General features: G+C 40.9%; 1 protein-coding gene across 3 annotated transcripts in view; it reads right to left on the bottom strand.

The window, feature by feature from the left end:
* The window catches only part of psd2 (pleckstrin and Sec7 domain containing 2), a 47759-nt gene extending 31937 nt beyond the window's left edge, over positions 1-15822 (bottom strand). For all 3 annotated transcript variants that reach the window (XR_005992485.1, XM_041797865.1, XM_041797866.1), the window contains exon 1: positions 15253-15822. The gene's annotated coding sequence lies outside the window, so the exon portion shown is untranslated. The remainder of the gene's footprint in view (positions 1-15252) is intronic.
* Positions 15823-23263: the final 7441 nt, after the last annotated feature.

The raw sequence follows: 23263 nt of genomic DNA, 5'->3' as shown, positions 1-23263 counted from the left end.
ACAGGGAGGGCTATGAGGCATGTGTTGGTCCACATGGCTCTTGACACGGATTGAAAGCTCCCCAATGCTTATTTGCTTTGCCAAACACTGGAAGAATTAGGATTGCTGGACTGTGGTCCTAGAGATCTGAGTTGCGGTGCTGGATTTGGTATTACAATGAAGTCATCACAAAGAAGAAGATCAACTATGTACTTGTGGGTGGATGCTGGAGGCTGCTTAGGGACTGCATGGTTTTCAGGAGTGCCCAGTTCTTCTTATGTGACCATGGACCTCTGGTAACAACCCTGAAATTGCAGCTGAGGTGCCCCAGGGAAGCTGACTCTGTTGTATCAGATTAGATGTAAGTCACCGTGATTAAGATATTGCAGATGTATGCAGCTAGACCTATGGTGTAGGTACTAATGCTGATACTTCTGGACAGGATACACAATCCACTTTACAGCCACCTTAACGGTTGGGTTTCACACCCAAGAGATCTACAGTAGACCACATACTGGTGGCTCCATCCCTGACTTTTTCCCATGGCAGATCCTGGAGTTAGGTAGGAATGCCTCTTTTAGGTCGTTTCCACCTCGCGGTCCGGCTCAGTTCGGTGCGGTACGGCACGGCACACTTTTTTTGGCGTTTCCATAGAGAAAGGTCCTTAAAAACCGACCCATACCATCCCACTTTTCGGCACCCTTCCGTAGGGGTGCCAATCTTACCCAACTGTACCAAAAAGGTGGCACTACACACACAACAATAGGGGCTGCACTGACGTCACGTCAGTGTGCAACCCGGCTGCTCGCCTCCGGGCTTCAAACATGGAAGTCTGCGCTGTGAGAAGCGGGCAAAAACGGGAGAAAAATGGACCAATATCTGCCTAAACAGGAAATATTTGGACTCGATGGAGATCCTAACTGTTTCCTAGTCTATGGATATTGATATGTGGCCACAAATCAAGTTTCCTGACATTTATCTGGATGATTTTAAGAACACAAAGCAGAGCCCAAAGGCTCACATCAGCCTGATCCATCCGCGATGGATGAGAAACTAAATTAATGTAGAAGTTTTGTGAATACAAATCCTTTGAACAGTTCATTCTTATCTGTAACTAGTTATTAATCTACTTCTTATGTTACATAACCTGTGAAAACATCGCTCTGTGGTTGTTTAACGGCTCGTAAAACTTCAGGCTGCAGACTATTTTAAAATGAGATCAGCGCACCCCGGATTTCTGCCTTAATCTAGCTTGATTTTAACACCAGCTGAACTTTTACTTTATTTTCAATGTGGTGAATTCTCACAGTACAGCTCTAAACTTTCATATTTTGTCATATAAACTGTTCTAGACTAGATATATTCACATATTAATGTAGCGTTACAACTCAAACCGTCTCTGTACACATATTTAATCAGCTGAGAATCTTTACTGACAGCGGTTAACAACTAAAATGTAGTTATTTTTTTAAAACACACTTTCAGCTGAAAAAAAGCTGTTTACTGCTTATTCCCTACTGATTTCTGTCCATCATCCTTTCTATAACTCTGCTGTTAGAACAGCAGACTCGCGCTGTCCGTGACCTCACATGCATGCTTTTACAGCCGCGCCCACCCAAGTGAGAGCATGGGTGTCTGTGGAAACGCAAACTATTTTGGAGTTTAGCGTACCAACCCATACCAAACCATACCAAACCGAACTGAATCAAACCGGACCCCCTGATGTAAACACAGCTTTTGAGTGTCTGTAAGGACTGGATAATGGGGCAAGTAATTGGTGCAACAAACTGTGGTGTGTGTTGTTTGGCATGTCAAGATCACTGATCTAGATTTTGCTTAAAACTCTGTGATCCTTTCTGAGACTGTAGATGTCCTAGCGAGGGCTCCTAAATCACTGAGCAAGGAGGCTGAAACGTTGGGAATGGGAATCTCCTGGTCATGTCTGGTATGACTGAACCATTATGTGTCATAGAAAGGTCAGCTGGGAGGATATCTGGAGAGGTAGGGCAAATAAACACCAATTTGTAATAATGGTTATCCTCTGCCTCTGCTAGAATTTTGAGATCAAAAGGATTCATAGTTTTGGCACAGTAAGCTTCAAATCCCAATCAGTACCACAACAGCTCTCCCTTTATAATTATATTAAAGACCCTGTAAAATGAAATCCAAAATTTGTGCCTTAACATACTAGATATGTTGGAATATGGTTGCTGTAAATATGTGAAAACACTGAGATCTACATGTGACTGAATTTTGGTTTTAGAATATTAGAAAGTTTTTCACCTTTTTCCTGGCTGGGTTTAATTTGGGTGGGGCAAATATGTGGGCTGGGAACAACCTTGCCCCTCTCACAGAGCAGTTCATCTCAGTAAAGTCTCTTGTAATCTGATGTCAAAGTCTTTATTGAAAGATAAGTTAGTAAATGCTGTCTTTTTGTGTGCTGTGAGGTAAATTTTCCAAATTTATCAGCCACAGTGGCCTAAAGATCGTTTAAAGTATCATACAGAGATTTGAGTTGGAAAACGGACTTTCTTTCTTCTCTGGACCAAAGCCAGGCAGCTGTGCTCTGATTACAAAGGTCAGCATAAGGTCAAGGGGCAGGTTAATAGCATGAGTGCTATTCTCCATTCAGATTGTAGCATTTCTAGATCTGAGAGGATCGTATTTCTCCTTGGTGGGCGTGGCTCCAGCTCATTCAACAGACATGCCCACACCATCCTAGGGTAGTATCAGTGCCTCATTTTTCATGATTTGAAGGTTAATTTTATGAGCCTTGCAAGGTTTTATTTGACTGTAGTTTGCCCTTTTCTCTGAGAAAAAATAGCCCTTTCTAACACCACAGTTGAGGATTTTCTAACTAACTTTACATGTACTGTCATGACTGTCTCTCTTCCATGTTCTACTGCAGACATAATCCACCATAGCAATCGTCTGCACACGCAAGCACATGCATGCACACACTAAGAACATTTCTACACTGAAGCCTATTCAATGTGTTGGTGGGTGGTTTTGAAAACTAAGGCTTTCTTCCTCCATTTATAAAAACAATACTATCCAAATATGCTGCTTTCTCAAAAACGACTTCGTCAACATACAAACATAAAAATGGACTGCTCTGTGCTGTAAAGCATGCATGATACCAACAGTTGCCCATCTTTTCCTGAATGGGTGAACCAGTGTGGTTTTTTTGTTTGGTGTAGTCTTTTGTTAAGTCTATTGGGTTGGTGCTGTCTGGCCAGTTGGCATCCGGATACGCCATCATGAACAGGCAGCCTTTCCCTGCTAATGCACAAGCATCACATGAAGGTTGGTACTGGCTTACTAAGCAATGTGGATGAAGTATGGTAGAGCTGATCAGCCCTGTATCTGTCAAATCAGATTTTCTGTGCAGACAGCTGTCCAGACGTGGCAGAAACTTCCTCTGCGCCAGAGCAGCTTCTGTTCTGGATGTGCAAAGAAACAACTGTGAGAAGCAGCCTGAGGATACTGGCAGTACTGAGAGGTGTGATAAGTGGAAAAGCAGCAGTGATATTGGAAGCAAAAGTGAGTGAAAAGGGGGGCACAGACAGAATTGTGCAAGAAAAATTAGGTGTGTGGAGAGCAGGGGCATGAGAATGGTGATGTAGTCCTGAAGGCTATGTCTCATCAGTATATAGTTTGGTGGTGGGAACAGTGAGAAGGCCAGTATCTGAGGACCGGAGGCTCTGGGTTGCTGTATATGGATGAAGGAAGTCAGAGAGATACTGAGGGGCAAGGGCATGAAGGGATTTGTAAGTGAGGAGGAGGATTTTGCATCTAATATTGAATCTAACTGGGAGTCAGTGGAGGTGGATGAGGGTAGGGGTGACATGCTGCCAGGGCCTAGTGTGGGTGAGAACCCTGGCAGCAGAGTTTTTGGGCATATTGGAGCCTGTCCAGGGCTTTGTTAGGTACCCCAGACAGGACTCCTCTCTGCAACTAAGTCTGTGAGTGATGATCAGGAGATGTTCTTTAGGTGGAAAAGGGCAGTTTTAGTAACAAATTTGATATGGGACTGGAAGGAAAGGGTGGAGTCCAGGATGACGCCCCGGTCTTCGACCTTGGAGGATAGGCATCCACATTGAGTACATGTAATGTGAATGCAACATGCAGTAATGTTAATGAGCAAGGTGAGTGGAGAGCAGATCCAAGAGAAAGGTGAGGTAACAAAAGGGCAGGTAAGTGAGACAGGTAAGGCAACTGGGGTCTGTAGTTTGAGGGTAGGTGAGGAGATGATGGAGCCTGAGGCTTCATGGAAATCAGTTCCACAGAGGAGGAGCAGTAATTGGCTGAGTGTGATGGCTGCAGCTAAAATAAATGGGCAGGCAGACAGACAGCAGGTGGAGATGTGGAGTCAGACAGGAGTGATAGTGGGAGTTGGTTTTCTGATCACAGTAATGCTTCATACATACACACAGTCAGCCAGCCAAGAGAGTTATATCTGGTCACAACATTCAAAACATTTCAACCGCTAACAAAAATGTACCAAAAGTGTTAACCTTGAGCACTATTTCTTTATTCAACAGTTTTATTTACTCCTCAGCAAGACACATAAAGCAAAAAGTGGAATCAAGTTTTACTGACTAAGAGATAAAGCAAATTAAAGAAACTGATATTCAGACTGACTGAAGTCTGAAAAGAAATCGGTTAAAATTCTTCAATAAGAGACTTTTTGGCACTTTATTGGTTTTATTGCCTATTCTTCGCATAGCGTCATCCTTATCCTTCATGAATACTTTTAACGTTGGGTCTTGAACCTGAATGAGGCCAGAGGGGCAACAAAAGGAGATGTTTTACATGAAACAGCCAGGCTTAAAAGAATCATTATTACAGTGACTGTAATAATGAAGTACAGTAACGTAGAGAGTGGGGAGGAGAAGCGATTTTTAATCACAGCACCTCTCTGAGTGCAGGAATGGGCACCCTTTTCCTTAAAGCTTTAACTCCAAATTCAGTTAAAGTGAAGCATGCCATTCAGGGGAGGTTTCTTTCAGTATGTCCACATGGAGATGAAACAGTAAGCATTTACAGATTTGTTTACTCTGGGACCCGGTTTCAAAAAATTGTGTTTACGTCCTCCCAAAATGCTTTGGTGTGGATGAAATGCCAATAAGACAAAAAACCTTTGCGTACACTCCTGAGTTTGACTCCGTGTGGACAGCACCTTGATGTAGCGCTGCCCTTCTGTAAACTCAACTGGATGGATGTATGGCCTGTTTGAATGATAGGCAAGCTGCTGAGGATTCAGCAAGAGGACTGTGATGTCCTTCAGGTGGTTCAGCAACAGCCTCTCAAAGGATTACATGACCACAGACGTCAGGGCGACAGGCCTTCAATTATCTAATCATGTGATGGATGGCTTTTGGTAACTAGGATGATGGTGGAGCATTTGAAGTAGGAGGGTACTTCACACCGTTTCAGGCATCTGTTGAAGATCTGGGTGAAGATGGGGCCAGCTGGTCCTGCAGACTCTCAGGCAGGGCGGGGACACACCATCAGGTCCTGGAACCTTCTGTCTCTGAAAGAGCCGTCGCACATCCTCATTGCAGATCTTTAGTACCATGGAGGATAAGAGGTGTTGGGAATGCAGGTTGTTGTTTGAGTGAGTAGTGTGGATGAGTCCTTTTAAGACCTAGTGCAGAGGCTGTTCAGGTCATCTGCCAGTCTGGGGTTTTCTACAGGTAGGGGGAATGGTCTCTGTAGCTGGTGATGTCCTACAGACCTCTCCAAACGGATGCATGTTTGTTGTTTAAGAAGCTGTTTAATAGCTTCCCAGTGTAGCTCCTCTTAGCCACTCTGATCTCCTTTGCCAGCTGGTTCCTGGCCTGTTTGTACAGGAGTTGGTCCCCTGGTCACCAGCTTGGCATGAGTATGTGATAAATTCGGGGGAAAGGATTAGCTGTTGCGTGAGTGGTTGTATACAATGAACGCCAGTGGAGTGGTGAGCTTGGACTTGGCCACTTGTCAGAACTGGACCACATTTCTTTATTAAAACAAGCGCAGAGGGTGACACTAAAAGCTTTCCATGACAGAAAAGTTGTTTTCACTCATCTCCCAGTCTGCTTCGGCCATGGGTTTGCAATCCTCATGGTGGGGTTTTCCAGTGTATCCAGGGGCTACTGCTGTGGTAGATGTAAGCTCGAATGTAGCTGTAGGAAAGTGGCAGTTTAATCAGAACTGGACCAAGTTTCTTTTTAAATAAGAGCAAAGAGCGAAGTTAGTTGTTAGTTAGTTGTCTTGGCGTAGAATTTGTTTTTGCACGTCCACCGAGCAGCCTTGGCATCAATTTTAGATGAAGCTCTGCCATTAACAAACACTCGCATGTGCACGTTCATCACTCTAAGTGGCCTGTCATGAATGTGACGGACAGAACATTACACCTTCTGAATATTTTCTGAAAAGGTCTGCCTTTCCCAAATGCTTTCTATGGGAGCTTCCCACATGAATGTGAAATATATACAGTCGCTAGAAAAAGTATGTGAACCCTTTGAGATTTCTTGGATTTCTGCATAAATTGGTCATCAAATGTGTTCTGATCTTCATCTAATTCACAACAATAGACAAACACAGTCTGCTTAAACTAATACTGCACAAAAAATGATGTGTTTTTATTGAACGAAACATGTAAACATTCACAGTGCAGGGTGGAAAAAGTATGTGAACCCCTAGGCTAATGACTGGTTGACCCTCCTTTGGCAGCAATAACCTCAACCAAATGTTTCCTGCAGTTGCAGATCAGACCTGCACAACGGTCAGGAGGAATTCTGGACCATTCCTCTTTACAAAACTGTTTCATTCCAGCAATATTCTTGGGATGTCTGGTGTGCATCGCTCTCTTGCGGTCATGCCACAGCATCTCAATCGATTTGAGGTCAGGACTCTGGGCCACTCCAGAAGGTGTATTTTCTTCTGTTAAAGCCATTCTGTTGTTGATTTACTTCGATGCTTTGGGTCGTTGTCCTGTTGCATCACCCATCCTCTGTTGAGCTTCAGTTGGTGGACAGATGGTCTTGAGTTTTCGTGCAAAATGTCTTGATAAAATTGGGAATTCATTTTTCCGTCAATGACAGCAATCCATCCAGGTCCTGAGGCAGCAAAGCAGCCCCAAACCATGATGGCCCCTCCACCATATTTCACAGTTGGGATGAGGTTTTGATGTTGGTGTGCTGTGCCTTTTTTCTCCACACATAGCGTTGTGTGTTCCTTCCAAACAACTCAATTTTGGTTTCATCTGTCCACAGAATATTTTGCTCTTTTGTAAACTTCAAACGTGCAGCAATGTGTTTTTTGGACAGCAGGGGCTTCCTCTGTGGTGTCCTCCCATGATTCTTGTTTAATGTTTTACTTATTGTAGATTTGTCAACACAAATGTTGGCATGTGAGATTTCTGTAAGTCTTTAGCTGACACTCTAGGATTCTTCTTCACCTCATTGAGCATTCTGCGCTGTGCTCTTGCAGTCATCTTTACAGGGCGACCATGCCTAGGGAGAGTAGCAATAGTGCTGAACCTTCTCCATTTGTAAACAGTCTGTCTACCGTGGACACATGAACATCAAGGCTTTTAGAGATACTTCTGTAACCCTTTCCAGCTTCATGCAAGTCAACAGTTCTTAATCATAGGTCTTCTGAGAGCTCTTTTGTGCCAGGCATGGTTAACATCAGGCAATGCTTCATGAGAACAGCAAATTCAAAACTGGTGTGTGTTTTTTGTAGGGCAGGACAATTTTAACCAACACATCGAATCTCATCACATTGATTGGACTCCAGGTTGGCTGACTCCTGGCTCCAAATAGCTCTTTGGAGAAGTCATTGGCCTAGGGGTTCAAATACTTTTTCCACCCTGCACTGTGAATGTTAACATGTTTTGTTCAATAAAAACATAAAAACATATCATTTTTTTGTGCAGTATTAGTTTAAGCAGACTGTGTTTTTCTATTGTTGTGAATTAGATGAAGATCGGAACACATTTGATGACCAATTTATGCAGAAATCCAAGAACTCTCAAAGGGTTCACATACTTTTTCTAGCAACTGTATTCATGCAATTGATAGATGAGTCGATCTGGTGTGTCCAGTCTGCTTCCTTCCTGCCAACAAGGCTTTATGTTTTAAACTTCACGGTCCTTCAATTCTCAACCCATAGACATTAGGGGTAGCACAATTGCCTACAAAAACTAATCACTCTGCTAGAACACACAATTCAGTAAGGCATTTCAGCTGGCATTCCAGATTGTTGTGGTCAGTTATATTCTCCCAGAAATTGTTGCAATCAACAAATGTTTTTGGTATACATGTGTTTATTGCCTTTATGTGCATTGGAACAACACACAAATTCTGAAGAAAAAAGACAAAATTGACATAATTTTACACAAAACTCAAAAAGTAGGCTGGACAAAATTATTTGCACCCTCAACTTAATATTTGGTTGCACAACCTCGGAAAAAAATAACTGAAACCAATCACCTCCTATAACCATCGACAAACTTCTTACACCTCTCAACTAGAATTTTTGACCACTCTTCTTTTGCAAACTGCTCCAGGTTTCTCAGATTTGAAGGGTGCTTCTTGCAACAGCAGTTTTAAGATCTCTTCATAGGTGTTCAATGGGATTTAGATCCGGACTCATTGCTGGCCACTTCAGAACCCTCCAGCTTTGTCTCCAACCATTTCTTGGTGCTTTTTGAGATATGTTTTGGGTCATTGTCCTGCTGGAACACCCATGACCTCTGATGCAGACCCAGCGTTCTGACACTAGGCCCTACATTGCGGCCCAAAATTTTTTGATAGTCTCAGATTTCATTATTCCTTGCACACAGTCAAGGCACCCAATGCCAGAGGCAGCAAAATAACCCAAAATATCCTTGAACATCCACCATGTTTGACTGTAGGTACTGTGTTCTTTTCTTTGTAGGCCTCATTCCAATTTTGTGAACGGCAGAATGACCTGCTTTTCCAAAAAGCTCTACCTTAGTCTCATCTGTCCACAAAATGTTCTCCCAGAAGGATTGAGGCTTATTCAGGTACATTTTTGCAAACCCCAGTCTGGCTTTTTTATGTCTCTATGTCAGCGATGGGGTTCTCCTCTGTCTCCTGCTATAGCGCTTCATCTCATTCAGATTACGACGTATGGTCCGAGCTGACACTTTTGCACCCTGAGTCTCCAGGATAGCCTGTATTTGTGTGGAAGTTGACTGAGGATGTTTATCCACCATTCCAACTATCCTACCTTGCATTCTTTTAGCAATTTTTCTCTTCCATCCACGTCCAGGGAGATTAGCCACAGTTCCATAGTTATAAACTTCTTGATTATATTACACACAGTGGACAAAGGAATTTCAAGATCTCTGGAGATGGTCTTGAAACCTTGAGACTGTTAATATTTTTCCACAATTTTGCTTCTTAAGTCCTGAGACAATTCTCGGCTCCTCTTTCTCTTCTCCATGCTTGGTTTGACACACACAGGCAACACTTATTTCGTCCATGACTGTATTTATGCAGTGGATATGAGTCAATGTGGAGTGTCAGGTTTCCTATTTCCTGCCAACAGAGCTCTATGTTTCAAACTTTACGGTCCTTCAACTCCTAACCCACAGACATAAGGGACAGCACAATTACACACCCCAATAAAAATTACTATGCCAGAACACACAATTCAGTCAGGCATTTCATCAGGCATTCCAGATTGTTGTGACCAGCCATTAACTTGGTTTTCACCTAGTCTCGTTTGATAGCTGTCATTTCACCCATTGCATAGCTATACTGGTTCTCAAATTTTCAGCACCAGTACTCAATTTTAGCATACTAGTGCACAACCAGGCCTTACTAGTTAAGCAAAACAAAAAGAAAAAAGTTACTTGTTCTCCTATAGGTCCAGAAATCTAGACTAGTACTTCTAATAGTCGTAAAAATGTCCACTAGAATTACTAGACTGTTTTTGGCCTCAATAGTAGTGCTACTAGCACTAGCAACTCTGGCTCAGCGACTGTGGCTCCATAGGCAAGGTCTTGAGTTCCATCCCCAGCTCCTGCAGTCACATGTCCTTAGGCAGACACTGAGCCCAGATTTGTTCCCACTACTGTGTCGTGGCATGTAAATGTGTATGGATGCATATGAATGGGATTAGCTAATACAGACAGATTGATTACTAATACAGTTTTTCACTGTCCTGGACTGGACTGCTTCCAATGCCTTATTGTCCCTGCCAGGCTTAGACCAATGATATGGTTTTTCTCCCTCTATCTACCTATACTGTATGTTAGTAACAGAATTTCTGAAAGGTGCCTCTGTCTCAGTATGTATGTGCGTTTGTACTGTGGTGATGGTGAAACACAGCTTGTATATTATGAAAAGGGTCAGCACGTTGTCAGAGTATGACTGTGGTAATGTTTTTCTATAATTTACTGCTGATGAGTGCAGATGAGATGAGGGTTTTATATCTGTCTTAAGTATTCAAATATGAGGATAACTTTCAATAGTTAGCTTCAAAAGTTAGTTCTGATAAGTAATACGCTATGTTCAGTATTAAGATTGCGGACTTATAGTTCAAGTGTCTTGTAATACTTTGACTATGGTAAATTTACTGCTGTGTTTCATTTATTTCTTTCACTGATTTACCATGACCTTGTAAATGTTTTTGCCAATACTTTTGTCCATGTGTATATTTCACATTCATCCGGGAAAGCTCCTATAAAAAATGTTTGGGAAGGGCAGGACTTTTCAGAAAATATTTGGATGGTTGGAGGAATGTTCTATCACATTCTTGATGGGCCAATCACAGGGACAAATTGTGTTGTTCTCATGCGCTATTCTTGTGCAGGCTACCACTGCCTTAAGGCCGGCTCAGACTACATGAATTCAGCCAGATTTTAGCACGACTGCGACGTCGCAGCTCGTCGTCAAAACTTGGGCCCGATTTTGAGAGTCAGGAACGACAACCCATCTTGTAGTGTGACATAATTAACGATGCATCCAAAACTCCTTAATATTCCTCATGACCACAATTCAATAAGACTAGAATGTCAGAATTTTTCGTACATCGTCGTCTAGTTTGACACCCTGGCCTGACTTTAACAACGTAAATCCTGACGTCTAACAACAGAGAACATTTTCTCGTTATTTTTGCATCACCATTTACAAGATTTACCACTTTTATCCCCTTTTATTCCCTAAAACTGATGTGTACATTTTATTTTATTTGTTGTCACATGCATAACTTAATTTCTCTCTGAAGAAGAGCCAGTCCATATTGTCCTCCTTTTGATATATTTTTGTATGATACTTATTATCCATAATCCAGTCTATAAATGCTTCTTATTTTTTGTTTATTTATTTTTTTACCCATGATTGATCTAACTGCATGTTTTGTTTGCAAAAACTGCTGGACTGAATCATTTCTTTCTGAGAATAGCAAAACATTTTACATAATGCTTGATATAAAACTATATTTTTTAGACAATCAAGCATCACTTCTATAACTTTTTAACATGCTGAATGCTGTAATTTTTTTTTTTACATTGAACATGAAATACAATGTGAGTAGTCTTCTGTTATTTCCATTAAATATAAATAATAATAATAAATTAAATAACACTGCATTGTCCAAACAGGCTGCATGGCAGCGCAGGGGTTAGCGCTATTGCCTCACAGCAAAAAGGTCCCTGGTTCGCTTCCCAGTAAGGGCCTTTCTGTGTGGAGTTTGCATGTCCTCCCATGTATGCGTGGGTTCTCTCTGGGTGAAAATATCTTTCCAAACATGAGAAGCTTTTAGGGGTGTTTTTATATGGAGCTATTATTGTTGCAAAAGTATTTGCAAATGCATACAAAGATCTACGCACAAATCCCAAAATGCATGCACAAATTCACAAATGTGTGTACAGATCTGTAAATGCGTGCACAAATCCACAAATGCGTGTACAGATCTGCAAATCCGTGTAAAGATTTGCAAATGTGTGCAAAGTTTTGCAAACTTGTACAAAGATCCACAAATGCGTACACTAATCTCCAAATATGTAGACCAATTTGTATTTGTGGACTTAGTTCATTTTGGTTTAGAATCTGCCTCTCAATTGGCTGTCATACACACGTGACTTTTGCAACACTTGTACCGCGCACGATTTGTACTCAGATCCGTAAGTGTGTACTTTGTTCTGTAAGCATAAAGGCTCGGTCTGTTGCCCTCAGGGCAGACTCACAGGCAAGGCTGCCTTTCTCATCACATCGGAATCACACAGGAGGCAGCAGTTAAGACTCAGTAAGGGCTCTATATAACGTCAGCATGGAAGGAGAAATGTTATCGTATTATACTGTTATTGTTATTATTCATATTTTGCTTGAAAGAGTGAATAAAATAATGACTTCCTTATCTCCAAAATCGTGTCAGAGCGGTGGTTGAATTGCCATCTCTATAAGACAGGGTTTTATGTCTTGTATTTAACAGAAATCCCCATTATGACGCTGGATGATGTTAGCAATAAGATCAATGACATTTTTATGTTGGGATTCCTTTGCTCAAGGGACTGCAGAGCGATTTTCTATTTTAAGGGCAGCTGACGGAACTATTGGCATGATGTCAGAGCAAATGATCAAGAAATAAAATGACTGTTTAGTGCGAACTGTAATGGACTGTAATGAATAATTTGTTAGGCCGATCGTTTTGATCACACATTAAAGCAAATTTTCAAGTCCTATATGTTTCCTGGCCAGGTAATAAGAAAGAAATATTTTAGGATATTGCAAGATTCGAAACCCATGAGTAGGTGAATGAAAGTCCGCGATGTTTGCACTCAGCCACCTGACGAACACATTCAGTGACAGCAGAGTAATGTGATTAAGATGTCAACATTGGTGGGTGCCGTTCAGCTCCATGCATGGCCGTCAATCTTTCTCTTTCTCTGTTATTTATATAAATATAAATGTTACAGACCACTCTATCGATCTTATTGCCAACATCACCCAGTGTCATAATGGGGATTTCTGTTAAATACAAGACATAAAACCCTGTCTTATAGAGATGGCAATTCAACCACCGCTCCGACACGATTTTGGAGATAAGGAAGTCATTATTTTATTCACTCTTTCAAGCAAAATATGAATAATAACAATAACAGTATAATACGATAACATTTCTCCTTCCACGCTGACGTTATATAGAGCCCTTACTAAATCTTAACTGCTGCCTCCTGTGTGATTCCGATGTGATGAGAAAGGCAGCCTTGCCTGTGAGTCTGCCCTGAGGGCAACAGACCGAGCCTTCATGCTTACAGATCTAAGTACACGCTTAAGATCTGAGTACAAATCGTGCGCGGTACAAGTGTTGCAAAAGTCACGTGTGTATGACAGCAAATTGAGAGGCAGATTCTGAACCAAAATGAACCAAGTCCACAAATACAAATTGGTCTACATATTTGCAGATTAGTGTACGCATTTGTGGATCTTTGTACAAGTTTGCAAAACTTTGCACACATTTGCAAATCTTTACACGGATTTGCAGATCTGCACACACATTTGTGTATTTGTACACGCATTTACAGATCTGTACATGCATTTTTGGATTTGTGCACACATTTGCAGATCTGTACACACATTTTTGGATTGGTGCACGCATTTGCAGATCTGTACATGCATTTGTGAATTTCTGCACGCATTTGTGGATTTGTGCGCAGATCTTTGTATGCATTTGCAAATACTTTTGCAACAATAATAGCTCCATACTGACTGCTTTCAGTACAACACCCCAGCCAAAGCATAACTCTGTATGGTGTGACTCTGAAAGTAGCATCACTCACTCACTCACTCACTCACTCACTCAGACACGTACAGACCCATGTGTATGGCTGACCTCAGTGGTCAGCCAAATGAATGTTTCAAAGGGCTTTCCATAGGATTATAACTATAGCTTCACCAGCCTACTGCGTGAAAGTCATCCAGCTACCTCAAATTACCCCAATCTGTCACTTCTGTGCTGTCAAGGTCAGTGATCGTCTTGCATTCAATCATTCCACTTGTTTCATTGTAATACATGCTCTGAGTAAAGTTGTGCTTATCTTGTTGTGATTCACTGAGCAGTTTCATTTTGTTTTCCAAATACACTGTATTTCCCAAGTACTAGCACACACAACATACACAATCCAGCAATGGAATGGCATAACTACATCAATGTAAGTAAACAATAAAAATGAAGTTTATGTATTGCATACTAAAAGGTTTTGGTACTGTTCTTTTTTTCTGCACCATGGATTCTTTCATGTAATTTGAGAGAAAACAAAGGTAAGAGCAAAATTAAGTATAAGAGAACAGATAAATTTAGATGAGCCTAGGGTTGCTGTCAGAGCACCTGACACCTGAAGTTCATGGTGATTACACTGGATATGTCTGCCCCTATAGGAACGCAAACCAGTTGTGTTTGAGGGTTTAACAACAATGCATTTAGACTAAATGATACATACATATATTACAATGATAGTAACTGTGCCCCATGAAAAGAAAAATAAGCTGCTTTCAAACAGCTATTTAGAGATGCAACCCCCACATCCTGCAAAGGCCTGTGTTGTTTCATCCAGTCTGCAACTTCTTTCGAGCCTGTGCATTCAAATGCAAATACACTGGATAACGTGATGCTCTTTTAGGAATGAGGTGTTCTGCATGCTAGTTCTTTCTTTCCAAAGTGTCTCCAAAAGAAAAAAACACCATTCTCATTGTCTGTCTGTCTCTCTCTCTCTCCCTCTCTTTCTCATGTGCGCGCTTATGTGTGCGTGTGCAAAGCAAAAGGGAGCGCAGCGCAAGACAGCCATGTTCTCCCAGTCTCCTCGAGCCAGTAACCATGACAACAGATCGGCTGGGAGACACGGTTCAATCTCATTTCAGGCCGGTGTCTTTCTTACCCTCGAAAATAAACCTTGGTCGTGCTTCAAGATCGACTTGTCAAAAAAAGCGAAGAGGAAACGCTTTATTAAAATCTCTTCTCGGCAAAAACAGGGGGAAGAAAAAAACACACGCACCTCCCTAAAATCCCACGGCCCTCACCGAGCATTTCTTTCAGCCTATAGCTCCATGAACGCTGCTGTAAGCAGGCTGCAAACTGTGTCTACCCTACATTTTTCCCTGAATGCAGATGGGAAATGCTTCTGTTATATTGGGTATATCATCCAAGTACGGGCTCTTTCATTGCCAGCTGAATATTTTCGGCGATAATGACAGCCTGGGCTTAACATTATCCTGTATCAGTTTAAAAGATAGATTCATGCATCTTTACACTCACCAGTAAAATGCGTTCAGCTGGGAGGCGGAAAACGGGGAGTTTTGCAGAGGTGCCCCTTGTCTCCCACTACTCGTCTTACATCCACATCGTCTTGCATCTACACTGGGGAATAACACTGACAGACGGGCGCTTTCTCTCTCCCCACTGAGCGTCCTTCCCAGCTGCCCCCGTACCCTCCGGTGTACGCGTACGACGGCTGTTCACAGCCTTACTGAAGCTGGTGTTGTAGTCTCACGACCTCGCGCAGGCTGACAGGGCAGGCACCGGAGGTCCAGCAATGGAAAGTGATTAGCCTACTATGCGCACTGATGGATGGATACATGAGCCAGAGTGTCCATCCCGTCTCTTCCTCTCTGCGGAGCCTCGGTATGTTGGAATAGCTGCTGAATTATTCTAATTCCGTTCCTCAGACTGCTCATGAGCACCACCACTTTCCAGTTCTCACTCGCTGTGTAAACAGGACGTGCTCTGAAGGCTTGTTGATATCAAACACTTTCTAGCCTGCAGTTAAGAATAACACTAACGGTAGTATTGACAGAAGCCCTTCTCCGCCACTGATGACGTAACTGCCTTTCGAAATATGACATTATTCAAATTAGTTGGACTCTGACTCTAGCCTATATGTCGCTACCAAACCCCCAGGACTACCAAGAGAATCAGCTTAGGAAGAGCTACAGGATGTCCTTGAAGGATAGATTTTCAGCCATTTTCTAAGTTCAGTAGACAGACCTGTATGTTTGTAAAAAAGTTGGGAAATTGACCCCATTTTTTTTTCATGCAGATGATTTACAGACAGCCAAATAGTGCTGTCCAAAGTCTAAATTCTGCTCACTGTTGCGGTTGTAGTAACCTAGTGAAAATGCTGTCATTGCTCTGATTTGGTTTAGCGTGGATTTTGATGTCTGCAAGGAAAATATAACCACTGAAATGAACAGTTTATTTTGTACATGGTAAAATATGATACTTAACTAAATAATTGGAGATGTAAATGATTAGGTGTAATTGCTCTTTACAGACTGCAGTTCTGCAGCAGCCTTGCATTGACGCTGTCATTACGCCTTTGCAACTACATTGCACCTGCATCATGCAGAGTGACCCAGTGTGTTGACTTACATTCACATCTGCAAAATACAAAACTGTCAGATTTGTAGAAATGTGAAACAAATTATTGTTTGTTTTTTGTATTATTATTATTATTATTATTATTATTATTATTGATTTAATTAGCAGTCCATTAAGCCCCCCCCGCCTTTTTTGAATATTAGGAGCACTCTACTTTCTTTATAGCCATCCCCTTTCCCCTTAACCTGAATGTCCCATGTATGTATCTTCACTTAATCACCAATAAAAATTTAATTGAAAAAAAGGCAAGAAAAAGAAAAGTGAAACAAAAAGAGGACCCAAATGCAGAGTGCAATTATGATTTAATACAAAGAAAAGATTGGAATGGCAAAACACAACTTACTAATAAACATAGCCCAACTCAAAATACATAAGGACAAATAACAAGTCCACAAAACAGGAAAAAACACCACAAGCCACTGGGAAAAGATCAGTAAAGAGTAATGGGAAACTCACCAGAGACATACGATGGACTGACACAGAAGGGCAGGAGCACAGAAGAATCAAACACAGGTGAGACTAACTGCTCAATCACAATAGAGGGAAGCCCCAAGATGTTAAACTAGACACTTGACGGAATTCTCAAAACTTAACAACAGTATAAAACAGGGAAACACACAAGAACACAGGGAGAAGGATGACAAAAAATACCAGGTACTAAAACTGAAGACATAGTATTGGCACACAAGAAAGTTCAATTAATAGTATAAAAAAGAAAACACTAGAACTGTGGGAATAAAATACAGAAACACACAGGGAACACAAGGCAGGTAAAATTACAAAACAAACAGGAAATGCTGGAAGCTCAACTTGGGAATAATTGTCAATAAGCATACAAAGAAAGTTAAAGGCATAAAAGACAACAAAACTACAAAATTAAACAGGGGTGGTTGCAACCATTCCTTCACAAGATGATTTGAGCGAAGCAAACCCACTTTGGGAAAATGGTCTGATAAGCATTTCCTCATCAGTACACACACAGGAGTGATTTTTTAGCAAAGCTTAAATTTATTTTGCTTTAAGATGTATGGCTGATCTGATTGGCATCTGCATTGTAGCTGTTTGTCAGGAGGCACCAGACCTGTTTCAGCTCCAGCTCTTTATCTGTGGCTGGAATTTCTGAGAGAAAATTAATAAATAAACCAACATTTTTTAAACTGTACAGTATTATAGATATGTGTCAGTCCTCCTGTCTATTCAAGCTTGGTTATGGATTGGGAGTTCTGATTTGAGCTCAAAGGAGCTTTTAACAAAGTTTGGCATATTTACTCTTTTTGACAATGTTCGGAACAAACTGCTCACTTTCTTGGCCTCATTGACGGACAAGTCTATGTTGTCTTGCAGCGCCCTCTCTGGCCCCTGTCCAGTCTGCCCATGACAAGTCATTGAGGATATGTTGCCCACTATACCAGTGTTACCCTGCCACTCATTTTCTCTCCATTTAACTTGTTCTTTCAACTTTACAAATCTTACACAGGCAAAACCATTTTCGTTGCCTTTTAAATGTATAGTGCAGTGTTTTGATAGTATTGCATTCTGCTTCCCCTCAAGGTCATTAACAGAAGCACAACACTTAACACCACAAAAGACACACTTTGCTGCCATAATTTTACATTTCTGTACGAGTACTTTAACACATACCATGTAATGAACACTAGTATGTCTTCATGTAAAACCTGCATGGATTAAGAAGCTAAACCTCCAAACCAGTGACCTCCCATAATCAGCACTGCACAAGGGTACCTAAGAAAAGAGGAGTGGCTTAAGAGACTGGAAAAAGGAGAAAAATGCATAAAGCATGACTGAGGATGTGGATAGAACAAAAGAACTTGAGTGTGCGTTTGAGTTCAAGGGGAGAAAAAGGTTACAGAGGCAACAGAGGTCTGACAATGACAGACAGTTTTAAGGCGGTATTGATAAATGGAGGGATGGAATAGTTTTGGGGACCCCCACTGCAAAACACAAAGTCAATCTTAATTACTTATTTATCAAGCTGCCTTGCTCCCATCCCCCCTCTGTCACATATGCACAAAACACACACCCCAACATGCACTCACTGCACCCTGTTCTTTCCCTTCACGGTGTCCCACAAAATGTGGAGGGATGGATGTAGAAATAAAGAGGTGTGTCTGCAGCTAAGTGACATCTGTGGGGCCGAGAAGACAGAAGCATGTTGGGAACACTGGGAATCCCTGTTGTGGCTATATGGGAGGGAGGCATGGAGGGGAGGGATGGGGGAGGTGACAAGTCAAGAGAAAGCTAACAGCTTGCATTTGGATTGTTTGGGTGGGTGGTCTACTGTGGCTGTTTACATAAGTGTATTAAGGCATGCATCCACAGTGTCAGTATGTCTTTTGAAGATGTGCCTGTTATGCATGCATTTACCTGTGTGCATGTTCAAATGTGCAATCACAAGGTGTTCTGCCATGAAATCTGTGTGACTGTGAGAGTATGTCTGTGTCTCTGTGTCAATAAAGCAGGTGCTGGGGTGGTCATGTAATAATGTTGAGAGTACAATCAAAGCATGGGGGAAGTGCTAGGCAGATTGAAGTGATTAGCCACTGCAGCACAACCCTCAGGTTTGTGTGTGTAAGATTGGGTGTGTGTGCGGCGTGTGTGTTTATATATATATATATATACACATATTTTTTTTCAGTGCCATGAAAAAGCTTTTGCGCCCTTTCTGATTTTTCTGCATATTTGTCAAACTTAAATGTTTCAGATCATCAAACCAATTTTAATATCTTACAAAGACAACCAAACTAAATACAAAATGCAGTTTCTAAATTAATTATTTATTAAGGGGACAAAAATGCAAACCTGTCTGGCCCTATGTGAAATAGTAAATGCCCCCTGTTTGAAGATCTGATGATCGTGATTTTATTGTTGAACCCAGAATGCAAACCGGACAACCAGGAAGTAGTTACACAGGATTATTTGAGGGGAAACAGGCTGTGGGGAGTTGGTAGGGGGGATCCACCGGTGAGAGGCGCCAGCCGTGAGGTGAGGGCTTGAATGGCTGCGAGTGACTGTGAGAGGCTCCAGCCGTGAGGTGAGGGCTTGAATGGCTGCGAGTGACTGTGAGAGGCTCCAGCCGTGAGGTGAGGGCTTGAGAGGCTGTGAGTGAGTCCAGTCGTGAGAGTGCGGCAGCGTGGCAGAGATTGGGGTGAGCTGGCGGCTCGTGGGGGCACTGGAAGGAATGGGGGAGAAGGCAAGGCATGTCATAAGTGAGGTTTTCAGAGTGAGAGAAGGCCAGATTTTGCCGAATACCGCTGTGAGAGCGGGAATCATCTGGCGCCGGTGCAGACGGAGGACAGAGCTTAAATGCAGCGTGGTGATTAAGGTGATTAGCTGCAGGTGTGCCAGAGCCGAGAGAGCCAGCAGGAGGAGATCTCTGTAAAGAGAACCAGAAGGCTTCCGCACAGGAAGGGGTTAAACAGGAAGTTGGAAGCCAAAATAAAACTAAAAACCGTAAATCACCACACCCTGAACCTAATAACTGGTTGTGCCATCCTTGGAGGCAATAATTGAAATCAAGCATTCGTAATAACTGGCGATGAGTCTTTCACATCACTGTGGAGGAATTTTGGCCCACCTTTCTTTGCAGATTTGATTCAACTCAGCCATACTGGAGGGTTTTCAAGCATGAACTACCGTTTAAGGTCCCACCACAGCATCTCAATTGAATTTAGGTCTGGACTATGATTTTGCCACTCAAAAACTTTAATTTTTATTTATTTATTTATTTATTTATTTATACATTCAGAGGTGGACTTGCTGGTATGTTTTGGGTCGTTGTCCTGCTGCATAACCCAAGAGCGCTTGAGCTTGAAGGCATGAACTGATGGCCGGACATTTGCCTTCAAGATTTTCTGGTAGACAGCAGAATTCATTGTTCAATCAATCACAGCAAGTGGTCCAGGTCCTGAAGCAGCAAAGCAACCCCAGACCATCACACTGCCACCACCATGTTTGACTGTTGGCATGATGTTCTTTTTATCAAATGCTTTTTTATTTTCATGCCAAATGTAACAGGCCAGTCCACAGAATATTTCTCCAAAGGTTTTGGGGATCATCAAGATGTTTCTTGGCAAATGTGAGACGAGCCTTCGTGTTCTTTTTTTGTCAGCAGTGGTTTTGGTCTTGGAAATCTCCCATGGATGCCATTTTTGCCCAGTGTCTTTCTTATGGTTGTCATGAACACTGACCTTAACTGAAGCCAGTGAGGCCTGCAGTTCTTTGGATGTCATTCTGGGTTCTCTTGTGACCTCCTGGATGAGTTGTTGTTGCACTCTTGGAGTCATTTTGGTTGGCTGACCACTCCTGGAAAGGTTCACCACTGTTCCCTGTTTTCTCCAATTGTGGATAATGGCTCTGACTGTGGTTCGCTGGAGTCCCAAAGCCTTGGAAATAGCTCTGTAACCTTTTCCAGGCTGATGGATTTCAATCACTTTGTTTCTCATTTGCTCTTGAATTTCTTTGGATCATGGTATGATGTGTTTCTTTATGAGATCTTGTAGCCTACTTCACTTTGTCTGACGGCTTCTATTGAAGTGACTTCTTGATTCAACAAATCTGGTCAGGCCTAGGTGTGGCCAGTGAAACTGAACTCAGCTTTCCAAGAACTGTGGTTGATCACAGTTAACTCATGATTTAACAAGGGGGGGAATTACTTTTTTACATAGGGCCGGATAGGTTTGGATTTGTTTTCCCCTTAACAAATAAAATCATTTAAAAACTGAATTTTGTATTTACTTGGGTTGTCTCTTTTGTTTGCAATTTCATAAATATTTTTATCATAGATTTGCTGCCCTATATCTAAGGGTACATATTTAAGATACACTCAACGTTCATTTTGTTTATTTAAACTATCTATTAATAACTTTACCTTCCGAAAATTTGTTTTATCTTTGCCAGTTTTGCTTTACTGCCCCCCCCCATTAATTTTTAAGGTTTTCACAGCAAAATAGATTTGAATCTATTTTTTTAACCTTTTTGTTACATTAATTTTCAAGATTAATTTGAATCTACATATCATCTTTTGTTTGTAAAATGTGTACATTTGATAACTGGCTTCAGAATTTTAGATAGTTGAAAGTAGACATACATCTTAACAGTCATTGTCATAAAATGTTGGTTGAGAATGAGAGATATTTATCTTTGACAAAAAAACTGTGTTTCGGTAATGACTGCCCTGTTTGGGTAGTGACTACACTGATAAAGAAAAACCTAGGCAACTTTTTGGATCAGTTTTTTTGTAGATTAGCTGGATTGATCTTTGTGAAAACCACTACTCTGTTTTAGTTCAAGAACAAAAAAATCAAGGTGAAATTTACTTACATTTTCAAGTTTCATTTAACAAGATTAATCTTTGTTTAACTTAATTTTTTCTTTGAAATACATGTCATTTCAATTATTCTCAGCTTGTAAAATGACTCGTGCTTTCAATGCAGTCTAACACAATAACATGAATATTATAATTTATGATTTCCTCCCACTAAAGGTATCACCTGCAGCACTGCTTGCAAAGGAAGTATCTGCATTTGTTACCATACCTTCTTCATTTTTTCATCATCAAGGAAGTTAACAGATAATGGTTGAATTATTCAAAACAAAGTTAAGTCAGGCAGTCAAAGTCATTTTCAGTAAGTAATCTTTCACTCATGGTGCAAAAGTGTTGACCATCAAAAACAACAATAATCCATCAGAAAGATGAACAAAGGAATCCCAGCAGTGATCTCTGTACAACATTCAACATCTAAACTTACCTGATCACATTTAAACATATCTAAACACATAGAAACACTCTGCCCCGGGGTGTCATGGGAAAATTCTGCCAACATACCCCCAGATTTGAATCCCACCAGTCTGATTTATCATCACTTCCATGTCTTCAGTAAGCAGTTCAACTATTCCTGATTGTTAGAAAAGCCATTTATTGTTAATTTGAAATACCCACAATGCATCACAGGTGGCATTTATTCATGGATAATGTAGTTTTTTGTAGTTTTGAAACAAAGAATGAAACTGAGTAAAGGTAACAAAGTCAGGCTTAGCTATGTGGATAAACTTCAGAAGATTGGCTTACATTACCTAAATTATTCTTGTTTAGGAAAAAATTCATAGTGTCTTGTATTTTTAACAAAACAAACTGACAACAAAATTAGATTTACTTATGTCAAGCTAGAAACTTGGATTTTAATTGTTGATATCTAAGATTAAATTAAGTTGAATTTACTTTTGCCCAGATTCATTTTTCTCAGTGTGTACTGTTGCGGTAGTGACCATTAATTTCTAGATTGAAAGGTTATATCATTGTACCTTAATTATGTTTTTCTAAATTTTAGTCATAACATGATTTATGTTTGAAACTTAATTTTAAAAAGAGGGGCCTAATACCTCCCAGCTTGGCATTTACCATCAAGGGTTGGAATGATGGGGTAAGATCACCCCGAGTACATGAAAGGAACAGCCCGCTGCTCCTCAGAGGATGGGTCAAATGCAGACAACCAATTTCACATACATATGTTTAGGACAAGGAATGGGATTCTAATCTAATTGTCAATTAAAATATATAACAGTATCATCAACTTCCATATCCATTTATTTGGATGGAAAAAAAAGGTAAATTTATTACAAACATTTGAGTAGAGTCACAACTGACAGTTAAAACTTAAAAAGAAGGCATCAGAGTGTGTGAACGTTCCAAAACTAAAGTTATTAGATCAGTCAATCAATCAATTATTAATATTATAATAAAGACTATACACTATCACAATAGACCAGCGTTAATCATTAATATTATAAATAAGACTATACACTATTATAATAGACCAGCGTTAATCATTAATATTATAAATAAGACTATACACTATTATAATAGACCAGC

Source organism: Cheilinus undulatus, linkage group 10 (genome assembly GCF_018320785.1).
Source record: "Cheilinus undulatus linkage group 10, ASM1832078v1, whole genome shotgun sequence".
Classification (NCBI taxonomy): domain Eukaryota; kingdom Metazoa; phylum Chordata; class Actinopteri; order Labriformes; family Labridae; genus Cheilinus; species Cheilinus undulatus.
This window is presented reverse-complemented; position numbering and strand designations above follow the sequence as displayed.